At 44.5% G+C, this 25,151-nt stretch overlaps 1 protein-coding gene and 1 long non-coding RNA gene across 3 annotated transcripts in view; both read right to left on the bottom strand.

The window, feature by feature from the left end:
* The window catches only part of LOC146772280 (uncharacterized), a 62,162-nt gene extending 50,556 nt beyond the window's left edge, over positions 1 to 11,606 (bottom strand). Inside the window, exon 1 of one of the 2 annotated variants that reach the window (XM_085639966.1) lies at positions 11,471 to 11,606. The gene's annotated coding sequence lies outside the window, so the exon portion shown is untranslated. Of the gene's footprint in view, positions 1 to 9,482; positions 9,603 to 11,470 lie in introns of those variants that run through there. The other variant, XM_085639967.1, reaches the window with a different exon arrangement.
* A 5,398-nt stretch (positions 11,607 to 17,004) lies between these two features.
* The window catches only part of LOC146772282 (uncharacterized), a 38,746-nt gene continuing 30,599 nt past the window's right edge, over positions 17,005 to 25,151 (bottom strand). The window contains exon 3 of the long non-coding RNA XR_014972288.1: positions 17,005 to 17,130. This is a non-coding gene — a long non-coding RNA (uncharacterized LOC146772282). The remainder of the gene's footprint in view (positions 17,131 to 25,151) is intronic.

The following is a 25,151-nucleotide window of genomic DNA, read 5'->3' on the forward strand; positions in this document are numbered from 1 at the left end:
TGAATAACAATTGCACAAGGTAGACTATCTGATTTTAACGTTTATGGAATCTGAGTTTATATTATTACCCTTACAGCCTTGAGAAAGTCACTGTCGTGACGAAACACGTGTCGGCTGTAGTGCGCTTGAGATCAAGATTACGGAACCAATGTCACCAACCACAAACGAATTCCAAGATAACAATGTTTTGAATATGTAAAGGTGTTCCATTGGTTTCTGTCTTAGGAATATTATCTTAACGTCTTGTTCAGAATCACATACCAAACTTTTTTGATGAAATTAAAAATATCTATACTTTCGCATAAAAACCTCTCTGTGTTGAATTAGTACGAGATGAGAATGAAATTCTGTGCATCATACTGTTTTCTTACTATTTAAGAATATCACATATGAGTGCCGGGGTACGTGTATTGTTCATAGTATCACAGGGCCACGTTTACGAGGCCCAGGTGTATATGCACCCAAGGTAGTAGGGTGCATTTGTAACCCCTAGTGGCACCATCATTATAAATGCTGTTACAAAAATAAGAAAGTTTGTTACATTACCTTGTCTGATGATGTACTGATTACTGAAGTGCGACACAATCAAACACTACTACCGCTTTTACAATTGTAACTGACCTGTGTGCTGTCGCTGCCGCCATCATCCTTCTCCCTCCCGCCGCCGCAGTTGGACATCTAGCGGCCGCTGAGAGGAGGGAAACTACACCTCCCAGCCTGCCCTGCTTCCCGCATCGCTGTCCCCGCGCACGGAGGCGCTATAAAATCGCGACAGGCCCCGCGTCGCGGGGTCGCGCCATGCGAAGCCCGGGCAAAGGGCGGGCCGTCTGTGGCCGTCAGGGGCCAGAGGGGGCCGGGCTGGGCCACCCCTCTTTTGCTTCCTGTCCATTATTTGCCCACAGGACCCATACACAGAGTCATGTGCATCGTACCTTGACGACCGCGGCAGGCAAGAACATTATCCAGCTACCCCAGCGACGCTATTGACGCCCATGAAGGCCCATAAGTTTAAAGCACGTTTCCTGCCTCCTGGGTGGCGCAGGGAGAAAAGTCGGGACTGGTGCCATCTCGTTTGGGTCTGGCTACACCTTCCCTCTAAGAAGCGAGGTGAGGCGAGTGTATATTTTAACCATGGGGAAACGTTCTGCCATCATATCTGCCCAGGGTCCTAGAAGTTCTCCTATCATCTCGTCAAGCATGCTTGAAAACGCTTTTATGTTGGTTACATCTGAAATTGAAGATACTGAACGGAGATTATCCCTGGGACAAATTGCATTGTCTCCACCCATGCTCTGTGGTCTCGACAATGATGACTCTATAACCCCCGTGCCGTTAACACCAAATATAACAGTCATCAATCCCACCCATCACGAGAATTTATCTGGGGTTTTAGGGGTCAACAAGAACATTATCGATTCTGTTGAAATAGCAGATTCCCAGCAGGAAACTGAAGTCGACCCTTACACTGTTAACCCGGCTCAAAACCCAAAGACCACCGGGGGGAAAAGGAAGAGAGCCAATACTAAAGTGCCTATCGGCAAGAGGAAACAACCCCCTCGTAATAATAAAACTCAACCTACCCCTCAGAGTATGTGGTTACGAGGGAAAACCACAGCAAATGGGGGGCTGGTTAGCGCAAGTACACAACTACACGGCCCAACCAATAGTACTGTTGATTTGACCACCACTACAGCAGAAACTAATTCCTTGTGTACACAAACTGAGCCAACATTTGCAAATAGGATGTTGGGAAGGTCAAACGAGAACTTAATTGACACTATTGTGGACTCCACTTTTAAGCAATTGAAAAGTCTAATGGATAAACAGTTTAATCATATTTTTAAACGTTTGGATAGATTGGAAAGCCTAGTAAAGAAAGAAGACACCAAAAGGAAAGGGACCATTATTATTGATCAAATCAGGGGCGAACGGTTTTTAAAAGATATGGAGGCAATTAACAAGGGGACTGCAGGGGGAAGTGGCAAATGTACTATACCTAGTGTAGATAATATATGTGCGATGGCAACAAGGAGAGTTTGCCTCGCAACTCTACGTTAAGCAACCCGGTTAGTACACTGCCCTTGTTAAAAGTATCTGTGGCTAATAAACCCTCTTGTCACACCTCACTCCCAACAGTAGCTCCTCCTATCCCCCTTGAGATAGCACCCACAAAATCAACGTTACACACAAATCATGAGCCTATTCCCGTTATTCGGGCTAAAAAACATGCCGAAGCGGTACTCAATCTGCCGCCAGAAGCATGTCCTTATGTTTTAGTTTTAGCTGGAGTACCACCTCTGCATGAAAACCAAAGTGAGTCTTGGGATCAACTCAAGAACAAGTGCATCGATTGGCTATCTAAGTACAAGGGGATGGGTATGGAGATCGCCAACGAAATTCTGATGGTGCGACGGGTGGGATGGGTAGGACCCTCGATCAAAAATATTATGGGCGACTGTATAGTCGTGAATTTCAGGTATCCTTCCTTGGTAAAAGGTATATTAAAATGTAACATCAACCACTTTAGCATTCCAACGGCCATAACTTCTTTACCACTGGGCTTCTTTTACAGACCACCCCAAAGAATCCACCATTCAGCCATCTCGATATATCCTGTACACAACCGGTTCGCTGCCTTGACTGATCTAGAGGGACAGGACTGACTACCGAGTAAATCCTTAAATATTGTAGCACAGCCCCGGGATGTATTAACCTCTTCAATGCCCGTGACTAGCTGGTCTCGTCATGGGCCGCGGTCGCGCTGTGCCCATGACGAGACCAGCTCGTCATAAACCCCGCCCGCTAATACAACGGCCGGCACAGGGCGGGGAAAGGGGCGGGCACTGAAGGGGTTAATAGCTAATCAGGTCACGATTAAATCCAGCTTCACCGGGAATCTTCAAATGGCCTGTCCAGTAGACTGTTTGCCTTCTTGTACTTTCATTAGTGAACCTACGTCCTCTGATCAACATCTAAAAATACTAAGTTGGAATATCGCTGGCCTAAAATCAAAAATGAATATAGTAGAGTGGACCAATATGGTTAGCAGTTTTGATGTTTCAGGAGACATGGAGTACCAGTAGTTTGTTTCTTGAGGGCTTTGTTTGTTATAACAGTACTGCCTCTAGTCCTGAAGCCGGCCGACCCAGCGGGGGATTATCCACATGGATAAAGATTACTGCAGGAAGTAACATCAAACCTCTGGAAACAAATGATAGTCACTTTCAGGCTACAATATACTCGAATGGGATTACGATATGTTGTATAAATTTTTATAATAACGATTTTAGATCACTGCCAAATAGGAATTTTATTACTTTATTTGATTTTATCGATAATATGTCAGAAGGAAAAAGGTTTGGCAAATTGGATGGAATTTGTTTGGGGGGCGATTTTAATGCGCATTTGCACAAAAGAATGTATAACATCATAGCCACATCTGTCCCGGCAATTCCTTGTAAAAGAGGGGAAGAATTGCATAATTACTTGTCTTCTAGGGACCTAACCAATGTTATGGAAAAAGCTGGTTGTACATCTGATAAAGACCAATTGCCCACTTTTAGAGGCCGCGGTTGTTCATCGACAATTGATTATGTTTTTAGATCATCAGCCCTTGAGAATTGTCTAGTTAAGGCTGAAGTCTTATCTACTAGCTATAGCGATCATAACCCAATTCTGACAATCATTAGATTTGTTAATAAACTTACCAAACAAAAAGAAATAGGGGCAAAGAATCTGGTTGCATCCACCGACAAACTCAAAGTAATTTGGAAGGGCATAGATAACAAGGCCCTACTTGCACGAATTATAAAATCCTATCCTTCATTTGTGGAAACGTGCTTGTCCTGTGAATGCCATGATACATAGATTATTCGGGTCTTTATTGGGTTATGTATTGGCATTAAACAGGAAATCTCTAAACCTGTCAGGAAACAAAGCAAGAATAATAGATGGTTTAACGGGATTTGCTCACGGGCAAACCGTGACCTTCGTAAGGCATTGGCCGAAAAACCTAGGGATATGATTTTGGTTACGGCCTTGAGAGGACGTTATAAAAAAGCAACCAAATTGCATACTGTTGAGATATTGAAGGAGAGGTGGGACTCGCTTGTATGCACTGCTGCACTTAAAGATGTAACTGGGTTCTGGGGCGAGGTAAAAGCTATGAGGTCCATGGGATCCAATGTAACTCCCATCAACTGTAATATACCTAGCAAGATATGGGAGGAGCATTTTGCAAGAATATACACAGCCCCAGTAACAACTACCGACTTCCTTTGCCCAGTTATTAAGGTTGCTATATCTATAACTGAAGTAGAAGATGCCATAAACCAAAGCGTAGGGAACAAAGCCCCAGGCCCCGACGGTTTATCAATTGATCTTATTAAATCTGAACCTGATTTCTGGTCCCCTTTGCTTTGTAATGTTTTTAACAACCTGTCCAATACTACAATCCCGGAAACCTGGTCAACCAGCATCATCGTGCCCATCTTTAAGAAGGACGATAGATCAATCCCCAGTTGCTACCGTCCTATATCTTTAATAGACAACACATTGAAGATTTTGGGCAGAGTGATCTTTAATAGAATCAGGCATTGGGCAGAGGAAAACCAAATTTTACATCCTTGTCAGCTGGGATTTAGAAGCAATGTGGGAACCGTAGAACAGTGTTTGAATTTAAACCTTATACTAGGCAAATACACCATTGCTAAAAAAGTCCCTTTGTACTTGGGTTTCATGGACTTATCGTCAGCGTTCAATTTTGTAAATCGATCAAGACTATGGGAGATTCTTTTAAATTACGGGTTAGACAAGACACTCGTTTATTTTCTGGCACATTTGCATAGAGACCTAAAAGCTCGCGTAAGGATAACTAATGAAGGAGAGGTCTCCGGGGATATTTTAATTGGTAGGGCGGTCAGACAAGGTTGTGTCTTGGCCCCCCTACTTTTTATCCTTTATATAAATGAATTAAATAAATCCCTGTCTAAATCTACATGCAATGTGCCGAAAATTAATGGCAAACTACTCCCCGTACTCTTATACGCAGACGATGCGGTCTTGATGGGCCGCACACCTAAAGCACTTCGCACTTTAATTATGGGCTTTGTCTCTTTTATGGCTGATTTGGATTTGTGTACCAACTTCAAAAAATCATACATCATGTCTTAAGGGCCCAAAAAACATCGCATTGATCACATAGCATCAGGAGACAATGTTTTAAAAAGCACTGGCACTTTCCCGTATCTGGGTTTGATTTTTTCAGACTCTGGATCATGGTCAGCACATGTAGCTCATGGCAGAAACAAACTCGGCAAGGCAGTCAACTCAATCATTTGCCTACGACAGCCAAAGTGGGCTGAGGTTGTGATACCCTTACTACAGATCTATAAATCACAATGCTTACCAACTGCAACATATGGTGCAGAGGTGTGGGGGTACACAAATTGTAGTGGTATCCAAACAGAAGAAAATAGATTCTGTAGAAAGGTTTTAGGGGCTCAAATCTCATCACCCACTTATATATGCCATAAAGAATTAAACCTGTACTATGTTGAGGATTTTATTAAATCCCGGCCAGCATTGTTCTGGCTAAAGATATGGCAAAACCCGGCTGCAATTTTAACTCAGGAAATAATTAACGACTGCCTCAAATGTGATAGGGGCAGCTCCATACCTTGGCTTAATGCTGTTAAGAAAAGTTTAGCTAGTGTGGAATTGGAATATATTTTCTCCCATCCCCTAAATATAGAGGGCATGGATATCAAAACCATGAGAGAGGCATTGTATGATTCATTCCGAAGGGAAAGAGAATATTTGGAGCTCCATAAACCATCAACAATCAGATATATCTCTATTTTGTCCTGCCCTGGCAATAAAAAAAAGACATGTTACAGGAATACCTCAAGAGAAATATCGGAAGATGGAATAGGAGCCTGCTCTTTCGCCTCAGGGATGGGAGCATAAAATACTCACTCTGCTTCCCACTTGGTTTTAATAAAAACTCTGCCCATGTGGAAATGGTCAAAAACAAACAATTTTACATTTCCTGTTCTTTTGCAATTTTTATACTAGATACACCAAACAGTATTTGATTCCTTATTTTAAGTCACATGCTATTATTGATTATAAATTGGCATTCAACGAAACATTGCGGTTAGGAAGTGATGACATGATCCTTAGAGTAAGTTCATTTCTGCAATCTGCGGTACGTTCACGAAAAACCAAGGACACCCTATAGATTGCATTTTATCTGACGCTCCCCTTTACTTAATGCAATGTTTACAGATTGCTCATTTGCACATCGATACAGTTAGGCTTGTTGCCATTATAGTGTACATATTGAAATTGTCAGCACTTTATTGCCAGTTTGCACAACTGCCTTATGATATTGATGAGATTGATTGGATAAATTCCATTCGTTTTAATTCAGTGGTGATGATTTGCACTTAAAAGACACTTTACATTCAATGCTTTTGGATTGCCTATTTGCACAAAATGTAATAGTTGGTTTGATGTTTACATGTTATCTACATTGAATTTATTTGCACTCTATTGCCATTTTTGCACACTTTGCCCACGTTATTAGTAATATTGTCATGAAATCGATCCTGTTTTTATTTCTTGTTCTATGCTATTGCATATTTATATCTTATTGGTGGTGATGACTTGTACTTTTATGGATATTTTTATCCGAATAAAGACCATTTGACTTGAATTGACAATGCCAATAGCTCAAACTCTCGCAAATGCGAGACCTATTGCATTGCAAATGCTTGTTAGTTGTGATTCCACAGGTTGACCTGGAATTTACCCTGCATGTAAAAATGTGTCCGGTGCACTTTTGGCAGTCCTTGATGCTTGCATCCTCTGTGTTTGTAGTGTAAGGCAAGACAGGGGTTGGGGCTGTAGTCAAAATGGAAACTCACTTGGTAAACAATCGCATGGCAGACATCTGGGTTTCCCTTGGCAGACTTGGTTAGCTAATGACAAAGCAGTGACTGTGGCACTTGAAGACTGACAGAGTCTGTTCCTTCCAGTTCTAGAACAATGCCGTTTTACTCCGTATTACATCAATAAATCTTTCATATTGCCTGAACTACTTTCATTTTTTCTTGCACCAATGCTTCACAACCTTCAGAAGCCTTGCAGACTCCTAAAAGCACAGCCCACCCACCAGAGGTGAAGGTGTGCAATAAAGAACTGCTTTACGCTGGCTCAGTGGGAATAACTAAATATGAGATGTATTTGGTTCTTTGAAAGTGAGAAGAGTCAACGGTGTCATGGGTAACATCCTTGTTTTTTCCAGTGCTCGTGTGTCCAATGCGCCCTGGGCTCTCTGATTTTCTGTGAGAAAAGGAGCTTACCCATAAGACTATCCTCAGTACTTTTCGCAAATGTGGAGAAACATTTTTAAACAAAATAGGTAAACTGCATGCCAAAGGAAAGAAAAACTAGTGGGACACTTTCTTAGCAGCAGGCAGTTTAACCCTTTGCGCTGCCTTAGGATGAGTCAAACTTTCCAATGTCTGGAAGTTGCTGGAGGGCAGGAACGAAACTGAAAGCGCGGTGAGAACGCATGAGACGCCGTGAGTGTGCGCATCGGCTGTCCCGGCGCAAGCTGAGGATCGCCAGAGAAGACACGCCGTCTATCCGCGCTGAGGCTCCGAGTTTGAATCCGAGGCGGAAGTGTCCTTGAGCGGCCGCCTGGGCAGAGAGGTACACCGAGCACCCCGTGAGCTCTGGTGACACGCTGCAAGGCATCACACGATGTATGGCGTAACGGTAAGGAATGCGGGGAGGGAGTAGCTGTATGGAGGGGGCGTCAGGGGCTGAAAGATTCTACCACGATGCCTTCGTCCTGGCGGGGGTAGGAAACTAAGTCTGTAGTCCTGGAAGAATATGGTGGGGGTCAGCAGATGGTGCAGGGCTGGCTGACACTGGAGGGGGTGCAGGGACAGCTGGGGATTGTAGAGGAGCGACCTGGTGAGATACGCAGGAGGGTATGTGGCTGTAGGAGGAAGCACTCGCCTGTGTGTAGAGTGCGTTTGCGAGCAAGAGCGAGATGGAAGGAAGAGAGTGTTGGATTTTGCATGATTAACCTGGTAAGATAAGACGTAAATTTTCCATCACCCCTATTCACGTGTTTTTTGAGAGTTGTCCGCCAGCCATACCTTCACTCTAAGCACAGAAGTAGGTGCCTGCTTTGGCTTGGGGGGGGGTGACTACTACTTAGTACACGATGATCGGGAATCACTTATGTCAGTGCCTAATTGTGCCATGGGGTACTTCTGAGTACACACTCAATCGGAGCATACGAATGCTTTTTGAAGCATGTCAAAAATTGCAATGACAATGAAGTCTAAATCCGTTTTCCAAGCGAATAATTATTTAAACACCACTTTTTTTTTTTTTTTTTAAACTAAACGCTACCTTTTCCTGCCATAAAACAAAATAACCCCACGAATCCTGTTGTACATGAAGAGTGTGTCTGCAAGTGGCCGTTTTGAAAAAAAGGGAGTTTACCATTGCTGTTCAGGAAGGCGGCATGACATAAGCAGCGCTCATAAAGGAATAAAAAAAAAAACGGGTGGAAAGCAACGTTAATAAAAAAAAAAGCTGTGCGCTTGTAACGGAATAATAAAAAAAAAACGTGAAGCAGCAACAGGGGGAAAGTGATGGACAGAAAAGCAACGGATGGAAGGCAACGTTAAGCCAATAGTCCAGGCTTGTTGTAGGTGTAATGTTATTTGTTGTGTAATATATCTGGATGAATAGATAGAAGCAGCAAAATACCAGTCGGGCGGCACACTATGCTAAGCACACATTTTTAGCTTGTGTTTTAAGCCACGCCCTTTATTACAGCTGTCACGCCCCTATGAGAGACTCCCGTTTTTTATCTCACTTAAAAAGAGGGGTGGGGCTGGGCCAAGGTCAGTGAAATATGATGCCTCGGATAGGTGGAACGAACTGGAGGCTGGTTAATCGCATGTGAAGCCGCTCCCGCTAAAAAGTGGGTAAAGAAACGGGGCAGTGTTAGTCAGGCCAGGCCGGCCCTTTGCAATTTGGATAGGCCAGTTTAGGGCAGGAGCAGTGCCACTTACTGTGGGCTCCCTTGGGGTATTGGAATACACTAAAACATAAGTGTTGCTTTACAAGCGCTCTCACACCAGATTCGCTGATGCAAGACAAACAAGCGAAAGCGCGTCGCTCACCGGGGCTTGAGGACATCCTGAACTGAGCGCGCGTGCACATTACCAAAGTGAAACTGCATGAGGCTTGCAACGACGGAAGGGGGACTGGAGATGTGCACATCGCGTGTCCGCACGCGTGCACATCTCCTCAGTAAAAGAGACGCCGTACACGTTTGGAATCGAGTCAACTAATGAGCAACAGCACTTATTCGATTTCCTGCGCTGTCATCATCGGGCCAATCGTTTACAGTGATGTTATAATTATGCTTTATTTGAAACAAACCCTACCTCTTTTTGTCCACCTTTGTTCCTTCGCCTCGTAAGTACACGGAGACTGCAGCCGCAGAAGCCTCCCGCCTTCAGCCTCGAGCGCTTTGGGAGGATGCCGGCAGGGACAGGGTGCGAGCGGAGTCCCTCCTGAGTGTGAAACAGCGCTTCTCCTCAGCCATGCACAAAGCGCCGACCCGCCGCCAACTCAGGCCGATGGGGCTGTCCATGCGAGCGCGAGGTGGGTGGGAGCACCTGAAAGTTTAGAGACGTCTGCGCATGCTCATCTGCTGTCCGGGGACAAGCTCCAGACTCAAGCTGAAAGACACGCCGTGCGCATGCCCATGTGCTGTCCTGGGGCAAGCTGATACACACGCCGTGAGCGTGCACATCGCCGGTCTGAGAAAGTGCACATCTCCTGTGCCCCTTCCAAAGTCAAGTCGGCAACAATAGATCTCACTAGCAAGCAGCTTCGCTGCGTCGCTAAGCGAGACCTAAAAAGCACTGGATAAGGTATTAGGTTTGGCTTCTGCATGGTGCATACACAAAAAGGAACACACCACACAGCGGATGCTTACATCAGTTAACCCACACTGTCCAACTCCATACTGCCCAGATGCTCTTAATCACCCGTGCAAGAGGCTGCAACCCATTTCCAAATGCGAGGAGATTATGAAGATATAGTACTATAAAAAGAAGTCAAAGAGAAGTCACTGTGCTTCTTAACGGTTTCTTCAACTGATGAACTCACACTTCCTGGGTTTCTGATAGTGTTATTAAGTTACTAAGTTCCTATGTTACTATCACCAGTGGTAGGGCTGCCTAATATTATTTCACTTCTACTGCTGCAAGCCTTTGTTCATAAAAACCTTTCATGATTTGTCCTGATCTGGTGTGCGGCTTTATTCACATAACTTACCCCAGTCAGTGTCCTGCCTGGCTGTACAGACCTCTCTTTTTCTCCACTGATATTTAATTTCGCGCTTTCAGCTGGCACTGGTAAGAGCTGCACCTGGAATGGGAACTTTGGGGGGAATTATTTGCTAGAATACTTGCGTTTTTCCAGCTATTATTTCAGAAACGTCATGTAGTGACAGGGCATTCCAAAGCGAGAGAGTTTATTGAAATGAATTTGCATTTATAGCACTTACTACTCCTGGCAAAGCGCTGAAGCGTCTACATTGAGAGTACACCTAAATGGCTCCACCGTGAGTAGGTGTGGTTAGATGTTTAGTCCTGGCCCCTTTGGCTCAATGACCCTCCAAGGAAGCCTCTTGACCTTATCTTCCCATGCCTTCATTAGGGAACCTGGCAAGCAAGACAGCACAGCTGAAAGACCATGTATAAGTGAAACTGGCAGTGCACGGAAACAGCGCTTCATGATTCTGTTAGCTAAGTTTGATTATTGTGAGGGATACGAAGGGCCCTCCTTTTCTGATGCATTGGTGCCCCTTGCGCCGCCATCATCCTATGCTGCTTTCAGCCAGACCATCTTGCCTTGTGCGACTTGTAGTTACTTTTGCTTTTGTCATTGGAGGCATGCATCTTGCAAAGTACACCTGGCTAAAAGCAGTGCAGGTGTACCTGTCCTATAAAACCAGTGGCAGCTCTAAGTACCTCAGTGGAGTTAGCAGACACCTCCAGGGCATGGGCAGAGAGTTCCCAGATCTGAGCTGTCATCAATGAAAGGGATTCTGGGAATTTTAGTCTTGGTGCCGTACAAATGACTAATTTAAACAATGCACCTATTGCAACTTGTCTGCCAAATGAAAAGCTAGGACTAGACCCGCGGTAGCAGCCAGGTGACATGCTGCCGTAGGGTAACACTACATTGGATTGGGTACCCGGAGGCGCTGATGAACTCACAGCAGTCTCTGGAATTGTATTCTAGTGATGGAAGATGCCGTGCGTAATTATGCGCGTCATCAGAGGTGGATGAATGCCTACCACCCCTCCAGAATCAGGCGGGGGGGGGGGGGTATATTTGATATGGAAGAGGGGTGCCTTACCTCCTGCCGGAGGGTTTTACCCATCCGATCTCCTCAGCTTGGGTGCCACTCTAACCGACTACTTCCATACGTGAAACAGCATTGGAGACTTCGGTGAGTGAAGGTAGAGAGAGCCAATAGGAGATCGGGTTTACACTGATCGACAGGCAAAAGGCGGGGCCAGAAATGTCTGCTCGTTGTGTTGTCGTCCCATTGATCCTGCGATAGATTAGATTATAAAGTCCCGCCCCGGAAAAGACGCTTCTCTCATCCCGGAAGAAACCGCCTCGCTGCTGCCCTGGAGGAAGGCTCACCGCTTGCCCCGGAAGTGGTCAGTTACCTCTCCTGGACCGGTTTTTCAGGTGGTTAAAAAACTGCATGCGATGCGAGACCAAAGATAGTTATGTACCCTAGTGAGTAGGTTTCTGGTTGTCGAAAGAAACCAGCCTGTTGAGTGTTGGGCCTCCCCCTTCCCTCGCTGTAAATGTTTTTGGTGACTTTATTCGTGCTGAAGACTTTAGATATTACATACATGCCAACATTTTAGGACAGGGACGTGGGAGATTTGAATTAAATTATCAGGAGAATGAAAATTCCCCATCGACTTCTATTGTAGAAAATGCAATTTCAGGTGGGAGACAGCTCAAATAAAGCAATTTATGGCTTGAAAAATCGGTAGTCTCCTGCCTGAATCGGGTCTATTGGCATGTAAAGATATATGCCGGTTGAGGGCCCTTCCCTGCTAATCTACTCCCTCGGGGTCGTGCCAGTCCACTCCTCAACATGAGGGTAATATTACAATGGGGCTTAGCAGAGGCACCCCCACATAGTCGCCCCACCCGAATCCCAATAAATTCAGACCACACCAAATTTGTGTTTTATGGAAGAATTGAGGCCGCAGATTATTAGGCATTTTTAACTTACAAGCGATCCTTTACACACCATTAACTTATCAGGCGAGCCTGTGTCCTTAACCCATAAGCTCTTCACTGTGCCTTACATTCAGTGCAGCTCCCTTTGCCCTGGTGACCTATCACCTGGGGACGCAACTTTTCCCTTTCACTCCGGGCAAGCTTCTACTTCCAGCCCGACCGGGTAACCTTTTTATTTCGGTTGCCGCACACTCCCTTGGGTAAGCGTCTGCTTCCAACCCATCCGGATGACCCTTTCACTTCTGGTGTCCACACACTCCCAGGTAACCATCCGGTTCCAACCCAGCTGGGTCACCTTTCACTTCCGGTGTCCACACATTTCCTTCCGGGTAAGCGTTCGCTCCCACCCGACCAGGTGACTATTCACTTCCGGTGTGTCCAAACTTTTTGTTACCTGGGCAAGCCTACGCGCTTCCTGCCCGCCAGACCCTGGTTGACTGTTCCCCCACCCATCTCTGCGAAGGTGACCCGGTAACCGGTACCCAACTTCTTCCATGCCACAGGCTCTGCCCTTAGTTGTGTAATTAATTGTTTGCTTCCGGTTCACGTGAACAAAGGCCCTTGGGGAGCTTGCCAGTACACTCTGGGTCCTGACTGTCCCGTTTGCGGTCTGTGCCCCGCTTCACAACCTGTTTTATTCCTGTTGGATCTGTTGCTGTCCTCCACCTCTGATACCAAAGGACCTCCTGCAAGTCCGCTATGCCTCTGCGACAAATGTTCCTCATTGTCATTGTCCACCCCCCCTACTTCTTGTTCCTGGGTGGGTGGGTGGGTCTTCTCTTGACGAGATTCCCAGGAGAAAGAGGGCCCTGTGCTAGGCGCCCACCATTAAATACCCCCCACCTCCCTGCCGAATTCCTAACCTAGATTTACGGCTGAGTTGGCCTAGCACTATTATCTGCTGGTCCAGCTCCTTCCCTGCCTCCCTTCCCTTATCTCCACACAATCGTGTACATTGGCGTTTGGGCTCTGCTCCCTGGGGGTGGCCTCCACTAAGGCACCCGGTCCAGCCACTATCCCCCTCCCCTGGGGAGTGGAGGGCCGAACCAAGGGGCATTGATTGCCCTCGGCAGGTTGCGGAGGTTGTTTCTATGAAGATTTCTGAACATTGTAAACACAATTTTGCAAAGTAGCAATCAAGGCTGAAATATGTCATAGCTGTCAAGCTTTCAGATTGCTATGTGTGACATTTTCATAATTTCAGTGGAATTATGAGTGACATTTTTACGACTATGAGTGACACTTTCTCACGATAACATCAAGCAATTTAGACGAGGCAAACATACATAATATCAGAAATTACACTCATTTGAGCTACAAGAACCAAAGGAGTCACTGAACTAAAGTGCGCTAAAGGCAGGCAGCTAAAAACCGAGCAGAGCTTTGTCAGGCTGCATGACTGCACAGTTCTCAGACTCAGTACACTACAGGCAAGGGGGCGCAGGCAGCTCAGAATGATTGAAGCATTAATGTTATTTATTAATAGCAGCTATAGCAAGTTAGCTGAACTACTAAAACACGGATGCCATAGCAGCTTTCACCCACACTAGGCCCCTTGGATCCTTCCTCCCTGCTGCCAGCAATCAATCAGCCAAGTCAGAATGTAGAGCATCAGTGTGTACTCCAGACCTCTCTGTCCCACGTGGGACCCGGCCAACAACAGAAGGATGTGAGGCCCCGACAAGAACAACACGGACCTCAGCTGTAATGTCTCTAAGCTGCAACAGTAGTAGACTCCTTGCTGTCACATGCTCGAGCCTTGCCTGTTCCGTGCTGTACGCAGTCCTGGACTCACTGTGCACCCGTCATTTGCAATGATAGCAGGTTCACCACTCTGACCTAAGCTCATCAGAGGGGTGGCGCAGGCTTTTGTGCTTCTGCAGCCGTACTGAGCTGAGACCATTTCTGCAAGCCTCGTCAGCCGGCCTTTGCCATTTGAAAGAACCGTGGCACAGTGCTACCGGCAGGCAGCAGGTGAGTTGGCACAACTTTCCAAAATTTACTCTATCAGCCCTTGCACAGAAATGTTTTATAACTAATGATGTTTTATTTTAACACATAGCACTGAAAGCTCCAGCCGGAAGACGGAAACCAGTGTGAAGTGTGAGCTGTTGCAGAGTGCAGGAATTGGGAAACAGGCAGCTGCACATATGGAGCAGCGGACTAACCCCATTCGACAATATAATTTAAACAAATAACAACAGCGCTCTCTCTCAGTGCAGACAGTTAAAAATGCACTCCAGAAACATTAATACATAGTTTCATGCATCCATAAACTGTCAGGATGCAAGAACGTGCAAAGGACGTGTAGTTAAATACATTCCATTTACTTTGCAAGCGTTAAAAAGACAATTTGACACTCTGCTGTTCTCACACTTGCTTGCGAGGAGAGCACAGAATTATGGGCTGACCGCCCGCCTCCTCAGAGTTCGTCCACAACTTCTCACTCAACTCCCTTGGCAATGGCTAACGTGGCCCCACCCTCTCGACTCACTCAGGCTCAGCAGCAGGCGCAGCTCTAAGAGTGGAGCTACGCAGTGGGCCGCAGCGGCCCCCGACCTCTGTGGGGGGTTGGGTCATCATTAATTTTAATTTACCGCCGTGGGGCGGTCCGTTGTGCGAGCAGCGCTGTCACGCAATCTAGGCAGGCAATCTACCAAACATTTAACTGTGGCTGCAGTAGGAGGACGTGATGTCACATCCTGCGAAACTAAAGAAAGCCTGTCACTATGTTAATCCTGAGTCGGCTGCCTGGTGATGTAAGTCAGAACTTAATGATGTGACGCGGCGGGAATCTCAATTCCTTCATTGATGCCTTGTAGCAGCCAGCAAGTTATCAGCTATTAGCTCAACCAGCCCACAAGCCTGCCGGGACTAGCGCTCACCCACACCAGCTTAAGTTTACTCATATCAGCGCTTTAACAGCTCGACAGCCAAGACAGGCGCTCTGCCCATTATGCGTGACTTTGCATTTCAGTGCAGAGATGCGGACCACCACACTGAAATGCGTTAGTCTAATGCATGATGTGTGATACTTGGCAGAGGGTTATGACATCATTTGGTTTGGTGGTCATCTCCCAACCTACTTTTGATCTTCTGTGGGAAATGGAGCATTTTAAAGTACATTGGACGGTAACATGTACACAGAGCAAGCAATCCACAGACGGTTCGAGTCATACACCGTTAGCTGGCTCAGCTCTTAAGCTCAAAAGACCTAAGCCTTCCGTTTTACACCTCAGTCTCAAAGCCCCAACCCCCCTATCTACACTGACACTCTCCAGGCTGGCTTCAGACAGGGTTACAGAATCAAGACTACAGTTCTGAAGATCATTGATGAATCACTCTGTATCATTGACTCTGGAAACAAATGTCTTGTTCTCCTTGATTTCTCGGCTGCCTTTGATACAGTGAACCACCAAGCTTTGATCAACAGCCTGAGGATTCGAATGGCCATTGAAGGAATAGTTCTTGATTAGTTTACCTCCTGACAAACCGTTCACAAGTAGTGAAAATTTGAAGCTCTGTCTCTAATCATGTCGGCCTACAATAAGGGGTTAGTTAAGACTCAAACCTCTCACCAACCCTATTTAACCTCTATCTGGAACCACTTTGTGAGACCCAGGGAACCTCCTTTACCTATATGCTGACAATACCCAGATCTACTTGAAGGTCTCTTCCCTGACATTACCTTTCTTTCCTACACCTTGTCAAGAATTCATACATAGATATAAACTCATCACCTTAAACGTAACCCTACAAAAACAGAATTCCTTCTTACTTCTCTGAAAAAATATAACCTACTTATACAAGAATGGACACAATCCCTCTCTGTCCTGGAATGCCAATCCACCATAGTTCAGAAAAGCAAGTCTTTTTGCTTCATCCTTGATAATCGGCTCAACCTCCAGAGACAAATCGTGGTCTTGGGCAAGAGCGTCCAGTTCCAGCTAAGGTTGCTGTGGGAGATCAGGTAGATCATTCCAGAACAGCACATAAACTCAGTTATTAAGGCACTGGCTCTCACTAGACTAGAACACAGGAACTCACTTCTCTCAGGCATCCTCAAAGCACACTCTTCCTTCCTCAGAGAAATTCTACATGCTGCAGCATGCTTTGTTACTTGACAGAAGAAATTTGACCCCATTGCACTTATCCTGTTAGGAGCACCATTGAAAACTGCCTGCATCACACACAAGGTCCTGCATTCCACTTCGCCCTTCTACCTAAGTGGAAAATTGAAAATCCCAGGCTCAAAATGGGATTCAAGAAACTCGCAGTCCGTTCTCCTTTTGCCACCCACCTTCAAATGAGAACGATAAATGAACCCATTATTCTCGGAAAGTGCTACTAGAATCTGGAACTCCCTCCCTCCTACCATCTCTGTCACTTAATGCCATGCTAAATTTAATACAAAGGAACTTAAGAGTCTTGTCTTTAAATGACACTTGGGCAAAATTAAAAATTTCCTAGTTAACATGAAGAAAAGTTTCAGTTCTATTAAGGACGCGAAGGTGAGGATTATGCATATTTTTCTTCACTCTTTATTAATAGCAGGTTCAAAGGTAAAATAAAACAACACCTTCACAATGCTACATCTCCCATGAATCATAGGGAGCAACCATGGTAACCAATAGTCTAATCCAGTAACATTCCGACAGTCTATAAATCACACAATGAAACGTAGTCCTTCCTCTTCTTCACTGACGGAAGTTAAGCGTGTTGTCCTTCATTCTGTCTTTGACTCCGATCCTAAGAGGATATGTGGAGAAGACGTTAGAGATTCACGAATAAAACCCAACATTAGATATGAGTAACATGATATAGTGCCAAAATGTATATAAAAGCATACCTAGTCATCACTACGATAATTAATCAACTTCTATTAGTGGAGTACTATAATCAGAACATTTACGTAGTGTAACAGTTGTCCTATAAAGGGAAAGTATTGCATTCAGAGTCATGAAGTCCAGTATTACATTTTCAGTTAATTAATACCCATAATACTTCTCAGCTGGTCTCCAGTTCATTGGATTGCAGCATAGTGTAGAGTTAAACCCCCTATTTATATTCCAGGGCGGGAAGCATGGAAATGCATGCCAGGAGGTGTGGTAAATAATTTAATTACCGGGACTTAATTTGATACAGAAACATAATAAAAATAGCTCAGTAAATAAGAGGCAGAATCCGTGGTATTAGAGGTTCTAAATGGGCTTTATTCCAATGGTCGATTATAATCGGTTGCTCCAGGTTCCATCACCACGAAGGTTCAGGAAGTGAAGTACATACGTTATTGACAATCAATTACTTTTATACAATAGGCATTACAGTGAGGCCAATACAAGAGGCGTAACAATTGATAGTGGTGATAATATATTCATACGTAGCAAAAATAGGCGTAACTGGGAGTGATGAAAGAACGTCATCAGATGTGATGTCATAAGAGGGTGGTTACATGAAAGAATTTCGCAATGTCAGCAGAAATACTTGGCAGATATGCGCGCGCAGCAGTATGACGTGTGATTGACGTGCAACTAGGGGGTGAAGGGGACTTGACATTTAGCTCTACATGTGGCGACAGAAGTCTGGAGGGTCAAGTCAACCTAATCCCAAATCATATCTAACATCCTATGTTTAAAGAACTATGTTATCCAAAAGAGAGGTCTCTTAGAGTAGAATCTTATTCTATACTGACTATACTGACTGTTAGTGCGTGTACAAGCGTCTAAGTGTCTACACTAGATGCGAGGGCGGAATCTTCCATAGTAACAGGGCTATGAATTACTTGTATGAAGACAGAGAAGTCGGGCCTTTGCTTGGTAGCTGGAAGAATGTTTACTTAAGCTACTAGACAGGAATGCATTGGCCAGGGAGCGGAGCAGATAATTTCCGAAGGTGAAATACAGTTCTTGGCAGGCAGCAAGCTGATGTCAGGCTTCGTGAGCCGCGCAGAAAATGAGACAAAGTTCATGGTCACAGATGCAGGCTCGGACTGGAGCTTTCAGAGGCAGAAGGCAGGAAAAGCTTGATGACAGAATCAGGGCCTACTTGCCTGGACTGTAAAAATGGCAAAAGTGAACCATATAAAGGCGGTGGCCTTTCGTACTTAGGAATGGAATATCCGGCCCATTCATGGCGGATCAACAGAGGACATGTTAACGGTGGACGCACATGTATTTGCGTCTTCATAACTGGAACTGGAGGGAACATACATGTACTTGTAACATGCACATAGAACCGTTGGGGTCCAAGATAGGGGACATAACTGACCAGAAAAATCCATATTTCCACATTCCCTCCTTGTCCCCTACTTGCCCGTCAAGAGATATCAATCTTCATTAATCCATTGATCTGTTCATATAGCATCATTTGTTCTTCTTTCTTCTTCCGGGATCTTGAATGAAAATCTTGATGTGGAATGCACGATGTGGCACACAGACCACAAATCGCTGGTCCACATTGCAGGCATAAGCAGCAACTGAATAATATGAGAAGGCCAATACCTAGGAAGGATAGAACTCTCCATCCCCAGGCTGATAACACGCTCCAAAACCAACCGGACCAAGTCCAGGTGCCTGGATTCTGGTGTATCTGGCTTACAATCTTATGAAGGCGGGTTATGGCTTTATATACAGATGGCGAATTTTCTGGTATGAATATGCAACAGCTTGATCCGATGACCCTACAAGCTCCGCCCCTATCGGCCAGGATGACGTCAAGGACAAGACGATTTTGAAGCACAACAATCCGCATAGCAGACTGCTCTTCTGTTAAATTGCCTAAGGCGGAAATAGTTTCGTTCACTACTGCTTCAAGGGTTCTAGTCAATCTACGTATCAGCTTACTATTAGTAACGGTACCTATATAAGGAAAGAGACCTTTATTGAAATCTGTGTATTTTTCCCATGCCGTTTCAGTGTAATCGACTATTGGGAGATCTCTCCTTTCTCTATTGTGTACTAAATGAGTATTTCTGTGATAATCAGGAGGAGCTAGGAAAACAGGTGGCAAAAGGAATCCAATGTAGCAGGTACCATCCCAATCTAGAGGCAAACGTACATATGCCGTCTGACCACATATAAAATAGGAATGGCGGGAAGCTCTAAATGTAGACTTGCCTTGATCACTAAATTCTACTACAGTGGTGCATCTACTATGGCCCATATGTATGGAACCATTCTTTCTTATACATAATTCACCTTTTACTGGAAATATTGACATAGCGGGCAAAATTGGAGTAGCTTCGGATTCGACATTTAGGATCATAAGATTAAGCGTAAAATTACCTAATCCATATACTTCATTTTCTAGATCAGTTCCTGTTCTTTTGGGAAGTCCCTCCTTGTTAGGATAGCAGACCTTAAGTAAAACTAAATTCAAATTTCCCCATACCCAGTTATCTTGATAAACTGCAGAATTCGAATCCAGAGAATTAATTAAGCTAAACCATGCTCCACAGGAGCCGTTGTGTGTGAACGGGTATGGAAAAAGAGGTAGAATTCCTTTATAGTTCTGATAGGGAGGGAGTCGGCCACATATCCAACAATTTGTAGCATTGCTAACCTGATGGGAATGATGTAACATACTAATAAAAGTGTTATTGCGCAGCGCAAATCTGTATGACAATTCAAGCGGAGGTAATTCACTAAAAGAATGTTCAGCAGTAACATTGTAAACATGTCTAGAAATAGGATAATATATGTGCAACAATATACTTGCAGTAATTATTAAAAGACTTGAGAAAAACAAAATTAATAACGTCACTATGCAATGACTACGCAGTGATTTACAGTACGCCTGTCGTTTCAACATTTTTCGGGTGCTTTCTCTATTCAGGTCCAAGGGATACATGTCAGAGACAATTCAACCGCTTCACCTTGGAGAGGACTTAAACAATCAAATTGCTCGACTGATTGGGCCTGAGCTTTAATTTATAATATTCGGAGTCACTTTTTTCCACAAAAGGAAGTTTTGAGTCAATGGGTGAAGACACACAAGGTGTGGTATTCACATCTGATTTCAGTCCATGAAATTTCTTGATATGACTTGAATGAATCCATCCTTTTCTGCCTTCGATCTTCACGGCTGTTCTTGTTGTGAGTAACACCAGCTGAGGTGACCTCCACCTAGGTTCCAGCTGAGTCTTTCGATCAAAGTTCCTTACGAGGACCAGGTCTCCCGGAACCACGTCATGGGGTTTCACCTCAGTGTTGTCAGGAAAAGCTGCAGCTACCTGTGAACGACAAGATTGTAGTGCAGACATCAAGGAAGCCAAGTAATCTGTCAGCATGTTACAGTCAATATCAGTTATTTTGCGTGGTATAGGCGTCCCCCACATATTTGGTGGTCTGCCGAAGATCACTTCATACGGGGATAGCCCTGTTCGAGAGTGTGCTACCATTCTTGTGTAAAAGAGTGCAACTGGTAATGCTACTACCCAGTCGACACCTTTCTCTCTGCATATTTTGGATAATCTTATTTTCAGAGTCTGATTATGTCTTTCTACGAGACCTGCTGCTTCGGGGTGTCGGACACAGTGGAATTTCCACTGATAGCCTAACAAAAGTGAAACGTGTTTCATTAATTCGGATGAGAACGGCTGGCCGTTATCTGAGTGAACAACACGTGGTAAACCGTATCGTGGGAAGAATTCTCGAACCAACTGTTTGGCAGTAGTCGGGGCAGTGTAATCTGAAACCGGGTATGCCTCCGTCCAACGGGAAAGAGCACATACAACTACGAGAACATATTTGAATCCTCTACATCGTTCCATCTGGATATAATCCATCTGGAGAACTTCAAAAGGGTGATCAGGAGGCTGAAATCCACCCTGTTCTACGGGAACGCTTTTTCCTGGGTTGAACTGGCAACAGATCAGACAGGTACGAACCTTTTGTTTGGCTGCAGCTCGTAAATGCTTGTTGAACCAAATATGTTGAATGCTGTCTAGCATAGCTTTCTCTCCTAGGTGCGCTGGACTATGGATAGTGTTAATAATGACTTGGACCATTGAATCAGGAAGGAACCACACAGACTTTTCCTTCATCAACCATCCTTGATCCGTTTGGATCCCTCCTAATTCAGTCCATTTCTTTATTTCTTCTGGTGTAGCATGTGTCTGTATATCAATTACGTCAAGAGTAGGATCTTTAACCGTCATACAATGTGTTGGCGTCGGGACTATTGTCTTTGTCATGTCGGATGTTTGAGTTTGAGCAGTCTGTTTAGCTGTTCTATCAGCTAAATCATTGCCTTGAGAAATGATATCAGTAACTTTCGTATGTGCTTTGCATTTCATAATCGATATTGCAATGGGTAAATGTATTGCATCTAATAAGGCATGAATGAGGGGTCCGTGCTGAATGTGGGCACCGTGAGAAGTTAAATAACCTCTCTCTCGCCACAGCACGCCGAAGTCATGTACGACTCCGAATGCATAACGTGAATCAGTGTATATGTTGACTTTTTTATTTGTGGCTTGAATACAGGCTTGTGTCAGAGCGACGAGCTCTGCTGCTTGAGCGGACAAGGTATTTATGCAATTTGTTTCAATGATTTCAGTATCTGTTGTGACTGCGTAAGCGGCCACTAACTCTCCTGTACTTGTTCTCATACATGAACCATCTACATACAACGTCAGGTCTGGGTCTGACAATGGGACATCTGTCAAGTCTTGTCTGGGTTTCGTCGTGATTGTAATAACATCAATACAGTCATGGGCTAGTGGGTCTGTTCCATTTACAGGTAAAAGCGTGGCAGGATTCAATGTGTTACAACGTCTGATTTCTATATGTGGCTGAAACAGTGTTAGTTCATACCCTGTAAGTCTTGCTATAGTCAAATGTTGTGTTTGCGTTCGATTCACAAGAACCTCCACGGCATGTGGTACTTGTACTGTCAATGGATGTCCTAACACTATGGCATCGCTTTGTCTGATTGCTAAAGCTGTCGCTGCCACTGATTTCAGACACGCAGGCAGAGCCTGAGCTACGGGATCTAATGTACTAGAAAAATAAGCACATGGTTTGTGTGCTCCTGCTTGTTCCTGTGTGAGTACTGACAAGGCAGTACCTTCGCGTTCTGTAATAAAGAGTGTAAACTGTTTACTGTAACATGGTGTTGCTAAAACAGGTGCTTGGCATAGAGCTTTCTTTAAGCTTTCAAAAGCTTGTGTATGTTCCTGAGTCCAAGGGAGAACAGTCGATGTGGCTGCCTCCTGTGTTGTCAACTGAATGAGTGGTTTTGCTAGAAATGCATACTGAGGGATCCACTGTCTACAATATGAAGTGAGGCCTATGAAAGCCCGCACCTCCTTTTGTGTCTTGGGTATTGGCATGTTAGCTATTAACTGAATGCGGTCTGGTGTAAGCTGCCTTCCCTCCTTGGACAGCGAGTGACCAAGGTAAATAACTCGCTGGACACAGAATTGCAGCTTAGAAGGGGACACCTTGTGCCCCTTTTTGGCTAGAAATTGTAAAACTGTCAGTGATGCTTTTTCACATTCAGGTTCGCTTCGGGCGGTGATCAGCAGATCATCGACATATTGAAGCAAGGCAGTGTTAACTGGCATGTGGATACTGTCGAGTTCTCGTTTCAGTGCTTGGCTATAGATGCTGGGGCTTTCTGTAAATCCTTGAGGTGCGCGTGAGAATTTGAAGCTACGTCCATTTAAACTAAATCCGAACAAATATTGGCTTTCCGGATCTATTGGGACGCTGAAAAAAGCATTTTTGAGATCAATTACAGTAAAGAATGTTGCTTCGGAATCAATAGCTGTCAGTAATGATGAGATATCGGGGACCACAGGGAATTGTGGCACAATACACTTATTTAATTCGCGCAGATCAATAACCAATCGATATACTGGCGGGGCCTTCGGATCTGTTCGTTTGAGAATCGGAATTATCGGTGAATTACATACATTGGAGTCTGTTTCTACAACCACTCCTTGGGCAATGAGTTCGTCAATGATTTGCAGTAAAGCCACTACAGCATCTGGTGGTAACTTGTATTGTCGCATTCGTGGTAGTACCACTCCTGCCTTTAGTGTGACTCGATATGGTGTAATATTCATACAACCAACATCAGTAGGGCCTTGTGCCCATAGATGTGTAGGTAAAGTCTGCAATCGGGGATCCATGTCTCTAGACACATAATGACCTTTAAAATCACGTAAAAACAATCTTACTCCTTCCGGAGAACAACATATTATAGCTCCTAGAGCCTTCAGTGTTTTTATTCCTAACAGGTTTTCTGGACATGATTTAGTAAGCAATAAATCTGTAGTTCGGGTCAAAGGTCCTATCGTAAGTGGAAGAGGTTGTGACACTTCATTAACAATAGGTTTTCCTGAAAAACCAAGGGAAATATTCTGTGAGCCTGAGAGGGGTGCCCCTGGAACTTCACTACGTTTTATCGTTGTTCGACTTGCCCCTGTATCGAGTAAAAATTTCCTGTCTTGGCCTAATAATTCACTATGTACATAAGGTCCTTCTTGATCTACAGGGATCTCGATAAGGGGTAAGTCAACTTCCCTCTCTAGGCTGTTTCATGCATATCGTTGATAATCAGGATAGTCATACTGTGCGGTCTGGTACAGTTGTCGTGTCGTGGTTTGCGTGGCAGCAACAGGCAGCGCTGGTGCAGCCGGCACAAACTGTATAGTCTGTTGTGGAGCTGGCATGGACTGTGCATGCTGCAAGGCTCCTTGTTCATTCTGATCCTGTCTAAGTGGCCGTGGTCTTTCTTTTGTAATGCCCGTGGCGATATTACGCTTCAGGACTGGACAATCGTGTACATGATGACCTAGTTGTTTACAATAGTTGCATGTCCCTTTTACAGGTCCTGTTAAATCGCCAGAATGTGTCGTACCCTTTTTATGTCCTTCAACTGGAACTGTCTGGGAGACTAGCATTTTCATTTTCGTGTCTTTCATGCGTCTTTGTTCATGATCTTGTTCCTCTCTAATTCTATTGTGATGATACTGTAACATTTGTAACATTTGTGATGGAGTGTTACCTTGCCAGGTACTCTCGAATTTTAATACTCTGTTCTTCACTTGGGGCAAGGAATTTTCAACTAATTTTGTCACAAACAGATGTGGGTATGATTCGCTACTTGCTTTTATACCACTATTTATACCAAAACATTTTTCAAATCGTGCATAGAAATCACTAGTGTCTTCATCTTGCTTTTGTTTACAGGCTGAAATTGCACCCCAGTCTTCCTTTTTCGTGGTTAATAAACGTGGCAGTACCTGTACTAGTAGACCTGGTAGTGCTTTAGTTTTGTCCCCAAGCCCCGAACCTGGACCTCGGGCCTTTTCTTCTGCTTCTAATGCTGTCCAATCTATCTTTTGGTCTCCTACCTCCCACTCTTTTTCCTTGAGTTTTTCATAAATGCCAGCAGGCATCAATACCTTTAATATTGTCATAATGTCGGGATAGGTATACTCTCCCATGAGTAACATGTCTTTAATTTCTCGGTGGAAACCCGCTGGGTCTTTGTCATGACTGGGTACCACTTTCTTCATTTCCAACAATTCTATTTTCGATATGGGCGTATATACATATACACGTTTAAACTCATTGTCCTCGCCCTTTATTGGGTGCACTTCTCGTAAGGGATTCTGTCTGTCCATGTAATACGTGGTTCTTTCCTTGATGGGCAGTGAGACATGTTCTGGTCATATAAAAAGAATGTACTGCTTTCTTGATTCTAGTATTTCTTTAATTAGCTTAGTACCTGAACCTCTCCATCTATTCGTGAGTAAT

Source organism: Triturus cristatus, chromosome 12 (assembly GCF_964204655.1).
Source record: "Triturus cristatus chromosome 12, aTriCri1.1, whole genome shotgun sequence".
In the NCBI taxonomy this organism is placed as follows: Eukaryota; Metazoa; Chordata; class Amphibia; order Caudata; family Salamandridae; genus Triturus; species Triturus cristatus.